Source organism: Canis aureus, chromosome 15, assembly GCF_053574225.1.
Source record: "Canis aureus isolate CA01 chromosome 15, VMU_Caureus_v.1.0, whole genome shotgun sequence".
NCBI classification, from domain to species: Eukaryota; Metazoa; Chordata; class Mammalia; order Carnivora; family Canidae; genus Canis; species Canis aureus.
In genome coordinates, this window is record NC_135625.1 from 55,479,128 (window position 1) to 55,497,638 (window position 18,511).

The 18,511-nt window shown below is 35.3% G+C and overlaps 1 protein-coding gene across 7 annotated transcripts in view; it reads right to left on the reverse strand.

Moving 5' to 3' along the window:
• Positions 1–18,511, reverse strand: part of CNOT4 (CCR4-NOT transcription complex subunit 4) — a 137,271-nt gene that overhangs the window by 78,897 nt on the left and 39,863 nt on the right. The window contains exon 2 of one of the 7 annotated variants that reach the window (XM_077850042.1): positions 4,350–4,477. The exons of the other annotated variants lie outside the window; for them this stretch is intronic. The gene's annotated coding sequence lies outside the window, so the exon portion shown is untranslated. The remainder of the gene's footprint in view (positions 1–4,349; positions 4,478–18,511) is intronic. 7 annotated transcript variants of the gene reach the window in all.

Here is an 18,511-nt window from a genome sequence, read left to right on the forward strand (position 1 = left end):
TTTAAAAATTTGACATGGGTACAAAAATAGACAAAAGATTAAAGAAACTAAATACTCTAGAAACAGAACCAGGAATTTATGAGATTTTAGTATTTGGTAACAGTGACATTTACATATCAATATGGTAAGGATAGACCAGTTTATAAACAATAATAAAATTCTGGTCTACCTACCTTAAAGACAGGTCTACATAGAAAGATACGATCAACTTAGTAATGAAGAAAACCCAAAATTAAAGGCAAGCAAAAGAGTGAAGGATATATTCACTATATATAATGAAGAGTCAGTGTCCAGAGTTTATAAACAAATGTCACAAAGCAATTTTAAAACGGCAATTAAGTCAAACAACATAATGAGAATAGAAAGCGATGAGTAATTCACAGAATAATTACAAATAATTACAACATATGACAAAATGATCAACCTCTTTAATTAGTAAATAGTGAGATAGCATCCCCCCCCCATCAGCCTATCAAAGAAGTTAGTCTCCTCAGAAAGTAAGATTATCACTGATCTAAGGTCCTTTTTTGTAGGAAAGAAGACCACAGAAAGTACCTTGCCGTAAGCTGCACAGCTCTTAAGTGGTACAAGCCTGGATTCATTCCCAGAAATCTTAGCCCCAGAACTGGTCCGGCTAACCATGCCTTCCTTCACACCACCTTTGGAGCTACCCTACATAAATACTCATACCTGTGCACCAGGTACTTTACTCTGTGTTTTGCAGCACTGTTCCTACAGTAAAACACTGCAAAGTAACTGTCCATCAGTCGGAAAATCATTAAGTAATGAAAGCCATAAACTGGATGTGTTGAGTTTAAAGATGCCTATTACACAGTTGTGGGTTTTTTTGTTTTTGTTTTTGTTTTTTAAAGCAAGCTGGAGAGCTGCCTGAGTGACTCAGTGGGTTAAGCACTGGTTCTTGCCAGGTTAAGAACCTGGTTCTTGATTTCAGCTCAGGTCATGATCTTGGGACAGTAGGGCTGAGCCCTGCCACAGGCTCCTGGCTCAGTGCAGAGTCAGCTTGGCCCTCCCCCTCTGCTCCTCCCTGCCACCTCCTCACCATTCACAGTCTCTTTCAAATAAATAAATAAAATCTTTAAAATATATAAAATAAAAAATTACTCAAGCTGGAGACTAACATGAATAATTACTTCCACATAAATATATAAACCCTGTATGTATATATGTTTCTTTAAGAAAATAAAGCACATGAAGGGTTACACATCAAAATGTTGCTTTATCAAAAAAGACAAAATGAAGGAAAGATTTCCAAAATTAATTTTATTTTCAAAATTTTATTTTAGAAAAATTTGTATTATCTGATTTGTTACAAAATATTCTTTTTATATTTCAAATGCCAATCCGTATGAATTATTTTCATCTCCTTTTGGAAAATTAAGTTAAATTTGACTTTTAATAATCAGAAGAAAAATAAGTTACATTCCTATAACTCTATTCCAAAATAGATTTTTTTAAAAGACATGGCATATGTATCTATAAACAATTGAGGAGTCCTGGTTTGCAGACTCAATTTTGCTACTATCAGTTTCTTCATATATAAAATGGGGTTTAGAGCTGACTTCTAATAGCTCCTCCAACTTGAATATCCCAAACTATACCTGTAGAAAACACAGACTCAAACATAGTTTCTACCAACAGGAAACTAATCAAGGGGTGCTATCTATACCTCTAAAGGTGCTTTTGATTACATGACATTACTTCCGGAACAATAGCTTGAGTTTTAGTAAGGTAATTTATGGGATGCTAGGAAGTAAACAGCTGGGATTTCTGAATCGAAATGCTTTCTAGTAAATTACCATAAATAAAAGATGACATATTGAAATTTTGCTTTTGATTGTTCTGTTTTTAAAAAAATTTTTAAGATTTTATTTATTAATTTGAGAGAGACAGAGCATGAGCAGGGGAAGGGGAAGGGGAGTGGAGGAGAGGGAGGAGAGGTGGACTCCCCGTTGAGCAGGGAACCCAATATGGGGCTCAACCCCAGAACCCTGAAATCATGACCTGAGCCGAACGCAGATGCTTAACTGAATGGAATGAGCGTTACCCAGGTACCCCTAAAATTTTTTAAAAGGTCTTCAAGGGTATGTATTTTCCAGTGTAGAGGGAGGAAAGAGAAGGAAACATCAAGAAGTCCCTTGAGATGGTTAATACAAGTCCAAGTGTACTTTATACACTTTTAGTACCACGGAGAGAGAGATGCCATGCAAACCTGTTGCCAAAGTAATCACATAACTGGTAAAACATAAGAGGGAAGTCTAATGTGCTAGAACACTGGATGGAATACAAGGTAAAAGCTGATTTCTGCCTTATCTGTTCCACTAAATAGCTATATGACCTTGGGTAAGACACTCAAACACTCTGGGACTCAATTTATTCATCTGAAAAATGCTAAGACATGCAAAATTAAATGAAAATTCAAGTAGAGAGAAATTTCCTTTATGTAACACCACTGAACTAAGTTTTAAAATAAGCTTTAAGGGACACTTGAGTGGCTTAGTAGTTGAGCGTCTGCTTTCTACTCAGGGCATGACCCACGTAGGGGTCAATGATCCAGTCTCATGTTGGGCTTCCCACAGGGAGCATGATTCTCCCTCTGCCTATGTCTTTGACTCTGTCTCTCATGAATAAATAAAACCTTCTAAAAATAAATAGATAACTAAATAAATAAAATAAGCTTTGAAATAAACTCTCTCCTCTCTAAATACCTTAGTTCAAATTTTCGTTTAGGGAAGAATAATTTTATTTCACAAATATTAATATTCATATTAAATTATATAGAAGTTATATAAATATCTATATATTAAAATAAAACAACATCAGTTAAAACAGTAAGACTTATAAAGGTATAAGACAGAGAAAGATGTTATTTTTTTAATTAAAAAATTTTTTTTCTTTCACATATACTATCTAATCCTCACAATGATACTCAGTAAGAACACATTACCCCCTTTTTTAAAGGTGAAACTAAAGCTACGTGGCAACTCTGGCTCTAAGTGTTAAAACACAATATTAAAAACTAAGACCACCAGCTTCACTACCCATACCCTTTCCAACATGGTAAGACAGAAATTATGATCACTTAAGTCACAGCTACATATCTTTGTGTGTATGAAATGCACATTTCCAAAAGTGAAAATGAACTTTTTAAAAATGTCAATACGGGATCCCTGGGTGGCGCAGTGGTTTGGCGCCTGCCTTTGGCCCAGGGCGGCGATCCTGGAGACCCGGGATCGAATCCCACGTCAGGCTCCCACTGCATGGAGCCTGCTTCTCTCTCTGCCTGTGTCTCTGCCTCTCTCTCTCTCTCTCTCTCTCTCTCTCTCTGTGACTATTATAAATAAATAAAAATTAAAAAAATAAAATCTTAAAAAAAATAAAATAAAAATAAAAATGTCAATACTACAGAAAATCTCCACCTCATTACCCAAGTTCTTATTCTTTTTATCAACTGCAACTAATGCCACAACACAGTATAAATTGACAAAAATAATAATGCTCCTGAAATGCCAAAGAGCTCACATCCCATGTAGTGAAGTACAAATAAAAATCATGTACTCAAAACCATGCTCAAAAATCTCTCATAAAGTGATGCATACATAGTTTTGTGCTTAGGACCCTATTCAAAAAATATATAAAAATATACTGTAAAATGTAAAGTACTGAAGCCGCTGTGGAAAACAGTTTGGTGGTTCCTAAAAAAATTAATCAGAGAATTAGCATATGATCCACTTCTGGATATATACCCAAAAAACTGTAAAGAAGAGACTAAAACATTACTTGCATAGCAATGTTCATAGCAGCATTATTCACAACAGCCAAAGATGGAAACAAGTGTCCATCAACAGATGAATGGAAAATATAGTGTACACAGAGAGTATTTTCAGCCATAAGAAGAATAAAATTCTGATACATGCTACAATGTAGATGAACCTTGAAGACATTGTAGTAAGTGAAATAAGCCAGTCACAAAAAGACAAGTAGCATATGAGTCCACTGATATGAAGTATCAGAATAGGCAAGTTCACAGACACAGAAAGAAGAGTAGAGGTTACTGGGGGGTGTGGGGGTGGGGGAAGAGAATAGGAAGTTACTGCTTAATGGATATAGATTCTGGTTGGGATGGTAAAAATAGGTTTTAGAAATAGTAAGTATGATACTGTGAATGTACTTATTAATGCCACTAAAGTATATACTTAAAAATACTTAAAATGACAAATTTTAGATTAATGTTATAATAAAAAATCAATAAAATATACACTACACATACTTAAATGGAGTATAGAATAAACAGCCCTTTTGAGAAAAATTTTAAAGTATTGGTTCCTTACTTAAAGTCATTAGTCCTTTAATTTTTTGCCAATCTCGTAGTTCATTTTGCCATAAGGCAAATGTGTATATGATACAGCTCCACTGTATTGCAAATTCTACTTCTGAATATATTGTACACCAAAATACACTGTAACACAAAATGGAAAGTTACAGATATGAAATACACATACACACTTTGAAGAGTATCAGAACAGCATCTTAAATGTCCATAAAAACCAAATACTGGATATATACATAGAACTATAAACTAACATTTTAAAAAACCTATAAGTACAATACTACACCATACTACACCATTTATAGTTTACTTAATTACTGTTTTATAACTGTAAAATTCTTATTTAACAACCAGTCCAATCTCACTAGAATGAAAATTTCAGGAGAACAGAGAAATTACCTGGTACATCATATTTATGATGGTATATAAAACAGCTACAATACGGATGGTGGTAAGCAGTAAGTACTCACTCATTTGATGAATGAATAATGAACAAAAAAGGAATAAATTGTTGTATGTCTTTTATGACTGACATCCCTCTTCAAAAGTAGGAAATACTCTACGTTGTCCACTGTTTCTATATTAGGTAGCTATTTCACAAAGCATGTTACTTATATAATAAACTACAAAAAGGCAAAAAGACTGAATACTAGCTATGGACCGTTTACTCAGTAAAAAAGCAAGGTAAACTGACTGCCTAAGTATCAACAGCAATACTTCTTCCCCATCTTAAATTAAGGGCCAAAGTACCAGTATACATATACCATGAATATACATATACTGTGGAACTCAGGACTGTCTGTATTACCTTTAGGAACAGGAGGAAAGCTTACTTATGTTATAGAAAAATATCTACCTAAGAATTAAAGTCTCCTTCATAAAGGTTAAGATATCAATGTACAAAAAAAAAAAAAAAAAAAAAGTCAATCATGTAGGACTGCTTCTGACCTCTCCACCGATGTGTTCATTTAGTAAATTATTTTACTTTCAGAGGATGTAAATCAAAATCAGCATCCAAGTCAACTCACATAGTATAACATGTCCCCTAAATACTTTTTGCAGAAGAGGTAGATAAGAGTGGAAGGGGAGATGAACAGAATCTTTTTCCAGTAGAAAGTAACCCCAGGAGGAAAGAGACTGTCTTACTTATTAGCATATCCCAAAATTTCAGAACAGCTGGTGGCATGTAAATATTTGTCAAGTGGAAGAAGAGCAAGAAATGGAAGGAAGGAAAGGGGTAAAGGAAGGGGAAGTACCTATTTATTCATCCATAAATGTGTAGGTATCTATTATAAGGCTCGTTGAACAAAACTGCCAATCTTCACAAGTCTATAAATGTAGCAAATACATATTAAACATAATAACAGACTTCTCTGAACATCTCACTGAAATGGCACAGGTTTTTCTATTTCTTACAATGCAATACTAAATACTAAAAAAAAAAAGGAATTTGCTAATTTGCATTCATTTGTTTGCAGTTAGAGGAATATGATCATTGATTTTGGGAGAGCTGTTATTAAAATTACCATCAATTTATCAGCTGAACAAATCAAAGACAGCCAAGATGACAAATCATTCAAATCAAAGGAATAAAGAAATGCAGCCTTTGCATAAAAATATATTTTTAAAAACCTAACGATATAAAAATTAAAATGTATTAAAAAACTGAAGATGATTATTTATGTGCAATATCAATTTAAAGGAAAAAATTGCTACAAATTTCCTTACATAAAAAAAAAAAAAAGCTTCCATACACATTTAAAATGATTCAAGTAAAAAAGTACTAACTTAAATTACTTTGATAAAAATTTCTACCCTTACTTGAAGTATAGTAGGCAAGGGTGCCTGGGTGGCTCAGTGGGTTAAGCACCTGCCTTCGGCTCAGGTCATGATCCTGGGGTTCTGGGATGGAGCCCCGCAATCAGGCTCCCTGCTCAGCTGGGAGTCTGCTTCTCCCTCTTCCTCTGCCTGTGCTTACTCTCTCTTAAATAAATAAAATCTTTTTTTAAAAAGTATAGCATAGTAGGCAGAAGTTAACAATGACTAGTCTTTTAAAGAGGGAAGTTTAAAAAATATAAGGTAAAAGCACATTTAGGCTCTCTTATCAAGAAAGCTAACTGGTTATTCTAATTTTACCCAGTACCTCATAACCCTTATTCCTTCTACTTAAAAAGGTTCTCACTTTATTAGAAAAGTTAGTGAGCTGACCAATGAAGTTTCTGCCATTCTAACAGTTTTTTATCTTCATTTATTGAATGATTCAATAAATAGTTATTAAGTTCTTCTTGTGTTTCAAACTCTAGTCTATGTCTTTAGGACCCCAACAGGCAAAAATGATCCTAACGTATGAGGCAAATGAAGAAACATTTTCTCAAGAAAATCTAAAACTCAGAAAAAAACAGCAAGACTGTGAAGTACTTGAACCAAAACCTACTCTTTCTCTTTCCTTCCCCCTCATTGACTCAATGACTTCAGATTGATGCAATTAGGAACCAAGAGTGCTCTCTCACTACAGCTACCAATCTAAGAACAATCTTCCCAGGAAAGGGAGGATGTCAGCATTTCTCATTCTGCCCAAAGCTACCTGCTGCTAAAGCTAAATTCCAGGTAAGTGCAGGTAAGGGCATCTCTCTTCCACTCAACTGCCACTCATAGGAAAGAAGTTCTGTATTGCTGCTGCATGTTGAAAATACTAGGACCAGGATTGTCTTCCACTCAGCTACTTTGGAAAGCAGAAGTCCCACACCAGGAAAGGCAAGACAAGGTGACCTGGACTACCATACATCCCTCCAAAAAGTGTTCAGTTCCTAAATTGGGGATGAAACAGAGAAAAGCACATTATTGTCTCCACTACCCAATTCCAGAGTCAAAGCCAGAGATTTTGCCAGAAAGGTGAAGCAGGCCTTAATAAAATCAATTGCTCTGAATCTCTTTCAAAGAGATTATTCCAATCCAACGTTGTTCCAATGCTGATTTTGTCTACAACAGAATGTGAAGTTCAAGCCTAAGGGCAATCTCAAAACCTCCGACATTGTGGTAAAGGGAAAATGGGGGAAAAATTTCAGATACAGGCTAACCTGTAAATCAGCTAGTTTGCAGGAAAGAATATAGAGAATCAGAAAATGAGACAGCTGGGATGAGTCCTCCTGGGTCAGAACAAATTTCAAGCTCTGACTCAAGAACTAACCCTCTTCAAGGAAGCTCAAATTTTTTGGATCAAGCTCAGCAACAATTTCTGTCCTGAGGCATTGTTGAAAACAATGGAGCAGGCAGGTGGCAATTAGGGGAGCTTAACATCTGGGTGTGGTCAAGGAAAGTGGCCTTGGAAGCTAGCCGAGCCCTGCCAAAGAGCCCTGCCAAAAATCCCGGGGTGAATGTGGGCATATTCAAATCTGCACCCCCTAAGAACAACACCAGATGCTTAACACTGCAAGAGGGAAATAGACTTCACTAAAATAATCTACCCAGTAACTAAAAAAAAAGCAAATAACACTAATAAGTCCTGAGAGAGGCAGGGGAGACCAGGATCCAGTGTTACTACAATATTATGAAGATGCCCAGTTTCCAACCAAGAATTACAAACCATACAAAGAAATAGGAAAGTATAATCCATGTAGAAGGAAAAAAGCAGGCAACAGAAATTGCCTGTGTGTCACCAGATGGACTTCAAAGAGCCCTTTACATATATTCAAAGAACAAAAGAAAACCGTAAAGAAGTAAAAGCAATGTATGATGACAATGTACATCAAATAGAGTGTCAGTAAAAAGATATTATTTAAAAAATAAGCAATGAAATTCTGGAGTTGGAAAGTACAATAACTGACATAAAAAATGTCATCAGAGGGGGATGCCTGGGTGGCTCAGCAGTTGAGTGTCTGCCTTTCGAGATCCCAGGTCCAAGGATTGAGTCACATGGAGCTCCCTGTGGGGAACCTGCTTCTCCCTCTGCCTTTGTCTCTGCCTCTCTCTCTGTGTCTCATGAATGAATAAATACAATCTTAAAAAAAGAAAAAGTCATTAGAGGGGCTCAATTGTGCTTTTCAATTGGCAGAAGAGTGAAGTGACAAAATCCAAGACAGATTAATAAAGATTATGCAATCTAAGAAACAGAAAAATAGAAGAAAACTAAATAGAGCCTCAGTGAAAAGTAAAACACCATGAAGTGTATTAACAGAATTTCATTGTTTGTGAGATTCAACATAATGTTGAGCAAAGGAAGCAAGAAGAATATAATTGTGTTCATATAAATTTCAACAAATAACATATACTTGAGGGATGCACATAAAGTAATAAAAGAATACTGAGTGCCTCTGAATGAAAGGGAGAGGGTTATGACTGGGAAGAGGTGTATTTGGGTCGGGGAAAAGGTAGGTAATTCTGAGAGTACTTAAAATATTCTATTTTTGACCTGGGTTAGAGATGTTTGCTTTATAACTAAACTTCTTCAGTCTTAAAAGAAAAAAATAATAGCTACACGTTTCCCACGATGGTTAAAATAATCTGCAGACCCTGCAGAGAGCACAATATATCTAAGTGGGATCAACTTAGCTATAAGACATCAAAACTGCAAAACACTAAAAGTAACAATCTTAAAAGTAGACTTTAAAAAAAGGATCTTTCACCCAATGGAATAATAATTAAAATTACAGCTGACCTCCCAACAGCAACAATTGAAGTTAGAAAGACATATATTCAAGATATTGAGAGAAAATTATTGTCAACCTACAACTGTGCTCCTAGAAAAGAATAACGCTCAAGAATGAGAGTAAAAGCATAAAACATTTGAGGTAGTCAACATTTTCACATGGATTGGATAAAGTGATATTAAGGAATTACTGCAAATTAAGCATACTAGTAGTATTTTTTTTTTTAACCTCTTCTAATGGCACCTGGGTTGGCTCAGTTGAGCATCTACTCTAGGCTCAGGTCATGATCCTGGTATCTGCAGGGAGCCTGCTTCTCCCTCTCCTTTCCACTTGTGCTCTCTCTCATTATCTGTCTCTCTCTCAAATAAATAAATAAATAGATAGATAGATAAATAAATAAATAAATAAATAAATAAATAAATAAATAAAATCTTTTAAAAAATAAAATAAAACTCTTCTACAGGAGATGCACTGAAGTATTTATAGACATCATGATATATTTCAGCAGGAAAGGAGACACAGAATGGGGAAGAGATGGAAAGTAGAATAGTAAAATGTCTATAAATACAGAAACTGTGGGACAGAAATAATTTGGGTTTCATTACACTATTATAGACTACTTTCATGTATGCTTTTAAGTTTCTTTTTTTTTTAATTTTTTTTAAAAATTTATTTATGATAGTCACACATTGAGAGAGAGAGAGAGAGAGAGAGAGAGGTGGCGACATAGGCAGAGAGAGAAGCAGGCTCCATGCACCGGGAGCCCGATGTGGAATTGGATCCCAGGTCTCCAGGATCGCGCCCTGGGCCAAAGGCAGGCACTAAACCGCTGCACCACCCAGGGATCCCCCTGCTTTTAAGTTTCCATGATAAAGACCAAAAAAAATTGATAAAAGAATGAGGATAAATTAAAAATTAAAGCAAATAAAAACAGAGACAATTTACCAATAAGAGACCTCCACTAAAGGAGCTTGTAAAGATGTTCTTCAGGAAGAAGGGATCTCACTCACAAGGACAGTCAGAGATTAAGGAAGAGATGATGAGAAAAGATGATGATAAAAATATATGGAAATTAAATCATGTACTTCTACAAAGAACAATATAATTTGTTGGATTTAATAAGGATAAAATAAAATATTAAACAATAATAACATGTCAGGAGAAGAGTGATAGAAGATAAGTTCCTATATGGTCAACTTTACAAGGAATATGAACAGTAAAATTTCAAGTGTAACCACAAACTTACTCTCTATGATCTACTAATCCTACCTCCCTTTATCTTGTGTATGAGTCTTGTAAATAGAATAATACATTTCTTCTATAATAGTACATTAATTTTTAAAAATAACTTCAAAGTTATTAAACTTGGAATCTTTTGAATGTAAAGATCAGGTCTATAGTGTTCAACAAAGTGCCATAGGCAAATGTATGCAGGGTGTAGTTTCTTTTCATCCCCCTATTTTCCAGTTCTTAGAAAATAAACACTTAGGGGATCCCTGGGTGGCTCAGTGGTTTAGTGCCTGCCTTTGGCTCAGGACATGATCCTGGGGTCCTGGGATCGAGTCCCCCATCAGGCTCTCTGCTTGCTTCTCATTTATTCATGAGAGATACAGAGAGAGAGTATTTGTAGTGGCTGTAAAAGCTACAGTGTATCTATTATCAACTGAGGAAAGTGTAAGAATCAAACTGGTGATACTAACAGTATACATGTATAACAGCATGTGCTAGATAACTGTAAGCTATGTTACTATACTCACACATGTAAAAATGTCTAAACTTTGATAGTGGCAATAACTTCAGCAGTTACCACTACACCAATTTTCAGGGATAGGCAAATGATGGTAAACTGTTTGTAACATCTGCAATGCTCCTAGAAGCTTTAATGCACAAAACAGGAATTTTTAAAATGAGATAATCCTGTGTTAAAGCAATAGGCATGTAAAAGAATACATTAACCAAACAGCAATCCACACCAAAGAACCACAGAAGAACTAGCCTAAAGTGTTTCTGAGTAACAACTCAGACTAAATTAGGTGAAAAGATTTGCTTAAATAGCAAAATTAGATTTATAAGATTGTCTCCCAAAGACTATTTAATAAATAAATTAGGCTTATAGTAAGGAATAAGGATAAGTATAAAGTACTTTGTGCTTAGCAGGTGCTTAGCAATTGTGGAGAAGGATGGGGGAGAAAAAATAGGCAGAGGGGGAGAAGAGACAAAAGATCATACGCTTAATACCAAAATTTGAGTTAGGAAACCTATAGATCATTCACATGTATTCCCATAAATACAAAAATCCTAAATATAATATTAGCAAAACCACATCAACAATATTAAACTAAGTAGAGTTTTCCCAGACACACAAGGATATCATAATAGGAAATTATGTATCACCTCAAAAGATCCAAAGAAAAAATTGTCCATCTCAAGAAATGCTAAAAATTCATTTCATAAAATCCAATTATCTTGTCCTTATAAGAAAAATCTCTTAATAAGCTAGAAAGAGAAGATTATTATTTTATAATAATGGATACCTACCCCAATACATCCTAATGATGAGACATTAAAGGAATTTTCATTAAAATCAAGAATACAGAATGCTATCATTACTATTAACATTATTCCAAAATGTTAAGTAAAAATTTTAAGTCAGGCAATATTGTATGTAAGGAGCAATTCAAAATAGACAACGTATAAAACAAACACAAATTAACAGTGTCATATAAAAAGGGCACATTATTATAGATATCATAAATAGCAAAAAGCACAAATGAGAAGCTTAGAAGCAATTTTATGCCAATACATTTAACTAAAAGGAAATTCCCAGGTTCTGTAAAAACATAAGCTTTTAAAACTAACTCCAAAATAGAAACTCTTGATTGTCCTCTATATGTCAATGTCATTTATTTTTAAAAATCTTTCCAGAGGGCTTCATCGGTGAATTCTCCAAATATTTAAAACAAAACAAAACAGAACTTAAGACAAACTCTTTCAGAGAAGACTGGAAAAGGTAACACTTTTCAAGGCATTTTATAAAGCAGTATACTCTGTTAGCTGACAAAAATACTTTAAGAAAATTACTGAACTGAACTCTAAAAGACAAAAAAATACTTTAAAAACTAACAAACTACAGCAAATATATTAAAAGAAATTATATCATGACTGTGATCCTATCAGGAATACAAAGTTGATTTAACAACATTAAAAACAAATCAGCAGAATTCACTATATTAACAATAAAAAAGAATCATGATCACTGCAAAATATCCAGCATTGGACAAAATTTAACATCTACTTACGATAAAAACTCCCAGCAAATTAGAAACAAAAGGAATCTTCCTCAATCTGATACAGAGCATCTATAAAAAGTCTACAGCTAGTACCATACCTAATGGTAAAATACTAAATACTTTCCCTGAAATCAAGAACAAGACAAGACAATCTGCTCTCAACTTACCTATTCAACAACTTTATTAGATATCCTAGTCAGTGCAGTACCCGAAGAAAAACAAAGACATAAAAATTGGAAAAGAACTAAAACCATTCCTTAATTGCAAATGACATGACTTCATTCACAGAAAATCCAAAGGAGGAAAAAACTACTAGAACTAAGTGAATTTATCAAGATCAATGCACACAATATACAAAAAAAACCCCACCGTATTTCTAAATATTACTATTATGCAATGGAGACAGAAAGTAAAGCCACAATACCATTTATAACAGCATCAAATAAAACATCAAATAGCTATAAATAAATTAACAAGATATGTGAAGTACATCTACATTAAATCACACAATTTTTCAGAGAAAATGAAAGAGATAGGAGCGCCTGGGTGGCCTGATTGGTTAAGTGTCTGCCTTCAGCTCAGATAATCATCCCCGGGTCAGGGGATGCCCCATGTTGGGCTCCCTGCTTGGCAGGAAGCCTGCTTTTCCCTCTTCCTTTTGCTCCTGCTCTCACGGTCTCTCTCAAATAAATAAATAAAATCTTAAAAAAAAAAAAAAAAAAAGAAACTAAAGAGATAAATGGAGATACACAGTATTTATGAATTGGAAAACTTGGTATTTTTAAAATATCCGTTGCCCTCAAATTAATGTATGCATTCAATGCAATTCAAATCCAAATCCAAATGGGTTTTTTTAACTTGAAATATGCAAGGTGATTCTAAAATTTATATAAAAATGTAAAGGACTTAGGATACTCAAGCAATGATGAATAACAAGCTGGAGAACTTAACCAAATTTCAAAGCTTACTATAAAATTACGGTAATTAAAACAGTGCTGGCACTTGTGGTACTTAATTTTTGGACAGACATCAATAAAATTCAATGGAGAAAGAGGTGAGGACAGAGTATCTATTTGGAAGAAAAGTGAATCTCTACCTAACATACATAATTAATTCAGATCAATCACAGAGTTAAATGTGAGTGCCAAATTATATACTGCTGACAAAGACTTATATCTCAAATACAAGAAGAATGCCTGAAAAAATAAAGGGACAAATAATTCAATTCAAAAAATAAGTGAGAAAATATATAAAGCTTTCAGAAGAATACTTGGGAGAATATCTTCATCACTTCAGGCAAGGGAAAAGATTTCTCAGCATAAAAAAGAAAATAAGTACAAAACTGAAAATTTATAAAATGGACTTCATCAGATTAAAGCCTTCTGAACATTAAAAGACAACACCAATGAAGCTAAAAGCTATATACTGCAAGAAAACATGTATATAACATACCTGACAAAAAAATTCATATCTAAAATACATTAAGAAATCCTACAAGTAATAAAAGATAATACAATTCATACAAATGGTCAGTAAGACACTTGATGTGTCTAACACCAACCACTGGTTGTCAGGGAAAAGCATACTAAAACTACACAGAGACATCACTACACAGTCACCAGAATAGCCACAATCAATAAACTTAATAATTCCAAATGTTAGTGGGGGTAGGAAGCAACGAGAACTGCCATATTTTGATTAGAGTGTAAAATGAGACAACTACTTTTGGAAACTAGCAGTTTCTAATAAAGTTATTCACACACCCTACCTCAGAAATTCACACACCTCAGAAATTCCTCTCCAAGACACACACCCAAGTGAAATGAGCATATATGCCTACAAAAAGATTTGCACAGAAAAGGTTAACAGCAGCATTATTCATAATAGCCTCTCTTACCCCCCAGGAAAAAAAAAATTAATTATTCAAATATCTATCAACAGCAGAGTAGATAAATTATGCTATGCTCATACAATGGAATACTACTTCAAAATGGGAGAATAAACTGATACAAATAACTATTTTGTAAATCTGAAAAATATTATGATGTTAAGAGCAAAGAGTCAAACACAACAAAGTATATATGAGTCCATTATATAAAGTTTTAAAGAAGCCAAGCTAACTAAAATTCCAGAATGGCCAGTTATCTCCTAGGGCAGGCTGTGGTACTAACTGGAAAGGGGCACAAGTAAACTCTCTGGAGTAATGAAAATATTCCATATCTTGATCTAGGTGTTGGAGACAAGTATGTTTACATATGGAAAAGGTCAATATTTTACTTTATATCAACTGTACTCCAATAACATACTGTGGAAAGTTGAAAAAATGGAGATGAAGGGAAAAAGAAAGGAAGAAATGCCATTTCAATTTAAACTTCACGGTCTAAGTGAAAATTCCATCTTTGAAAGTGACACCAATAAATGCTTTTTGGAAAGAAATAAATGTTCTAATACATGGTACCTCAAATTGTGAGGAATTTACCCTAAAATTGTATCATTTTCTTTGAAGAGCCCAACAGATGCTATTATTGTATTTAGCATTAAGTACTATAATGGATTATTACATGCTCAGCCTACTGGATGTCTAGGCTACTATATTAAGATTGTAGGGGTGACTGCACGGCCCAACTCTTTCTGTTTTAATAAATTTATTTTTTATTGGTGTTCAATTTGCCAACATATAGAATAACAACACCCAGTGCTCATTCCATCAAATGCCCCCCTCAGTGCCCGTCACCTAGTCACCCCAACCCCCTCGCCCACCTCCCCTTCCACCACCCCTAGTTCGTTTCCCAGAGTTAGGAGTCTTTCATGTTCTGTCTCCCTTTCTGATATTTCCCACTCATTTTATCTCCTTTCCCCTTTATTTCCTTTCACTATTTTTTAAATTCCCCAAATGAATGAGACCATATAACGTTTGTCCTTCTCCGACTGACTTATTTCACTCAGCATAATACCCTCCAGTTCCATCCACGTTAAAGCAAATGGTGGGTATTTGCCGTTTTAATGGCTGAGTAATAATATTCCATTGTATACATAACCACATCTTTATCCATTCATCTTTCGATGGACACCAAGGCTCCTTCCACAGTGTGGCTATTGTGGACATTGCTGCTAGAAACATCGGGGTGCAGGTGTCCCGGCATTTCATTGCATCTGTATCTTTGGGGTACATCCCCAGCAGTGCAATTGCTGGGTCGTAGGGCAGATCTATTTTTAACTCTTTGAGGAACCTCCACACAGTTTTCCAGAGTGGCTGCACCAGTTCACATTCCCACCAACAGTGCAAGAGGGTTCCCCTCTCTCCACATCCTCTCCAACATTTATGGTTTTCTGCCTTGTTAATTTTCCCCATTCTCACTGGTGTGAGGTGGTATCTCATCGTGGTTTTGATTTGTATTTCCCTGATGGCCAGTGATGCGGAGCATTTTCTCATGTGCTTGTTGGCTGTGTCTATGTCTTCCTCTGTGACATTTCTGTTCATGTCTTTTGCCCATTTCATGATTGGATTGTTTGTTTCTTTGCTGTTGAGTTTAATAAGTTCTTTATAGATCTTGGATACTAGTCCTTTTTCTGATAGGTCATTTGCAAATATCTTCTCCCATTCTGTAGGTTGTCTTTGAGTTTTGTTGATTGTTTCTTTTGCTGTGCAAAAGCTTCTTATCTTGATGAAGTCCCAATAGTTCATTTTTGCTTTTGTTTCTCTTGCCTTCAAGGATGTATCTTGCAAGAAGTTACTGTGGCCGAGTTCAAAAAGGGTGTTGCCTGTGTTCTCCTCTAGGATTTTGATGGAATCTTGTTTCACATTTAGATCTTTCATCCATTTTGAGTTTCTCTTTGTGTATGGTGCAAGAGGGTGGTCTAGTTTCATTCTTCTGCATGTGGATGTCCAATTTTCCCAGCACCATTTATTGAAAAGACTGTCTTTTTTCCAGTGGATAGTCTTTCCTCCTTTGTCGAATATTAGTTGACCACAAAGTTGAGGGTCCATTTCTGGGTTCTCTCTTCTGTTCCATTGATCTATGTGTCTGTTTTTGTGCCAGTACCACAATGTCTTGATGACCACAGCTTTGTAGTACAACCTGAAATCTGGCATTGTGAGGCCCCCAGCTATGGTTTGACGATGTTACCCAGGGCAATTTACACGTTTAATGCAATCCCTATCAAAATACTATGGACTTTCTTTAGAGAGTTGGGAGAAACTATTTTAAGACTTGTGTGGAATCAGAAAAGACCCCGAATAACCAGGGGAATATTAAAAAAGCATGGCCCAACTCTTGATCTCAGCTCAGGGTCAAGTGAGTTCAAGACCTGCACTGGGCTCCATGTTGAGTGTGGAGCCTACTTAAAAAACAAAAACAGCAGCACCTGGGTGGCTCAGTCAGTTAAGTGTCTGCCTTTGTTTGGCTCATGTCATGATCTCTGGGTCCTGGGATCGAGACCTGCGTCAGGCTCCCTAATCAGCAGGGTCAACTTCTCTTTTGCTCTCCCTCTGCCCCTCCTCCCTGCTCATTCTCTCTCTCTCTAATAAATAAAAAATCTTTTTTAAAAAAGCCCCAAAACAGTGGTGGAAGGGGAGGTCGGTGGGGGGTGGGGGTGACTGGGTGACGGGCACTGAGATGGGCACTTGACGGGATGAGCACTGGGTGTTATTCTATATGTTGGCAAATTGAACACCAATAAAAAATAAATTTATAGAAATAAAAACCCCAAAACAAAAAACTGTAAGAGATTTTAAAAGTTCTGTTTTCTTTAATTTATCCAAAGACTTCTAAATTTCAGTAGGGTATCCATACTTCTAACACTATTTTACATATAAATATATTACCCATTCTTTTTGTGACTTAAAACTCTGCTCAACTCTGAATGTGCTGACTTGGTTCTCTGTGGCTATTTACAACCTTCACCATTTGATCTGATTCTGATCGAAATGGACAAATTTTTTCTTCAAAGGCCAGATAATAAATATTTTAGGCTTTGAGGGCATAATCAATCTATGCTGCATATTCTTTTTAAAATTTTTACAACTTTTAAAAAATGTAAGAGCTATTCTTAGCTCACAGACTGTACAAAAACAGTCCATGGGCAAGATGTGGTGGTCTACAGGCTACAGTCTGTTGACCCCTGACATCAGATGTTCTACAAAGACAGGAAGACAGGAAGTTACCTTAGAATTCTGGGCGGTGTGTGCCAATCACCATATTTTACTGGATAGTTCAATGAAGTAAGTTTGATTCTTAGTGATTTTTAAGGAAGAAATTTATTTTCACATGAACTCTTAACTCCCATAAGACTACCCAACTCCTATCCTGACTAGATATAAAATTTTAATTTAAATTTGTAAATTATAAAGGCCAGTATGCAGAAGGACATGAAAAATTCTAAGATGTTTATCAGAGTAAGTGATTTCACTAATGTCTGTAACTCTTTAACTACTTTTATCAAATATTCAGAAGCTAGGCTTTGAAAGGCTACTGCTAATAAACACTGTACTTGCAACTGTGGCTAACATAATGATTCATAGCTACAGGAATAAATATCATCCACTTAAATCTTTTTTTAAGATTTTATTTATTTATTCATGGGGGGGGGGGTGCAGAGATACAGGCAAAGGGAAAATCAAGTTCCATGCAGGGAGCCCAATGTGGGATCCGATCCCCGGTCTCCAGGATCACACCATGGGCTGAAGGCGGTGCTAGTTACTGGGTTGGAACATCAGAGCCAGCACAGAAAATTACAACAAATTATTAACCTACTCCACTCTGACCCTAGGTCCCTAGATCCCTAGATCCAATCTCCCTAATTTGTCTAGGATTAGATACAGTTCTATTCTACAGTCTTCCTATCTGCACTCAAAGAGAAGGAAGAGGGCAAGAAGGAAAAAAAGAGACAGGATAATAAAGGATTGGGTAATTATCAACCACATGTCCCTCAGACAAAGACCTAAGACTCTCTCACAAGAAAACAGACTCATTCCGCAAATACTTTTGTCCTTATAGGTTCTAGAAGATTTCTTACTAATGAAGATCATTAAACATGCAAATATTGAATATATTCTCTATTTCAATTAGACTCAAGATTAGAGAGGGTCAGAAAATTAGGTATGCAGAGCAGGATATCTAGGTTATAGCTCCAATTCTTTTTTTTTTTTTTAAAGATTTTATTTATTCATGAGAGACACACAGAGAGAGGCAGAGACATAGGCAGAGAGAAAAGCAGGCTCCATGCAG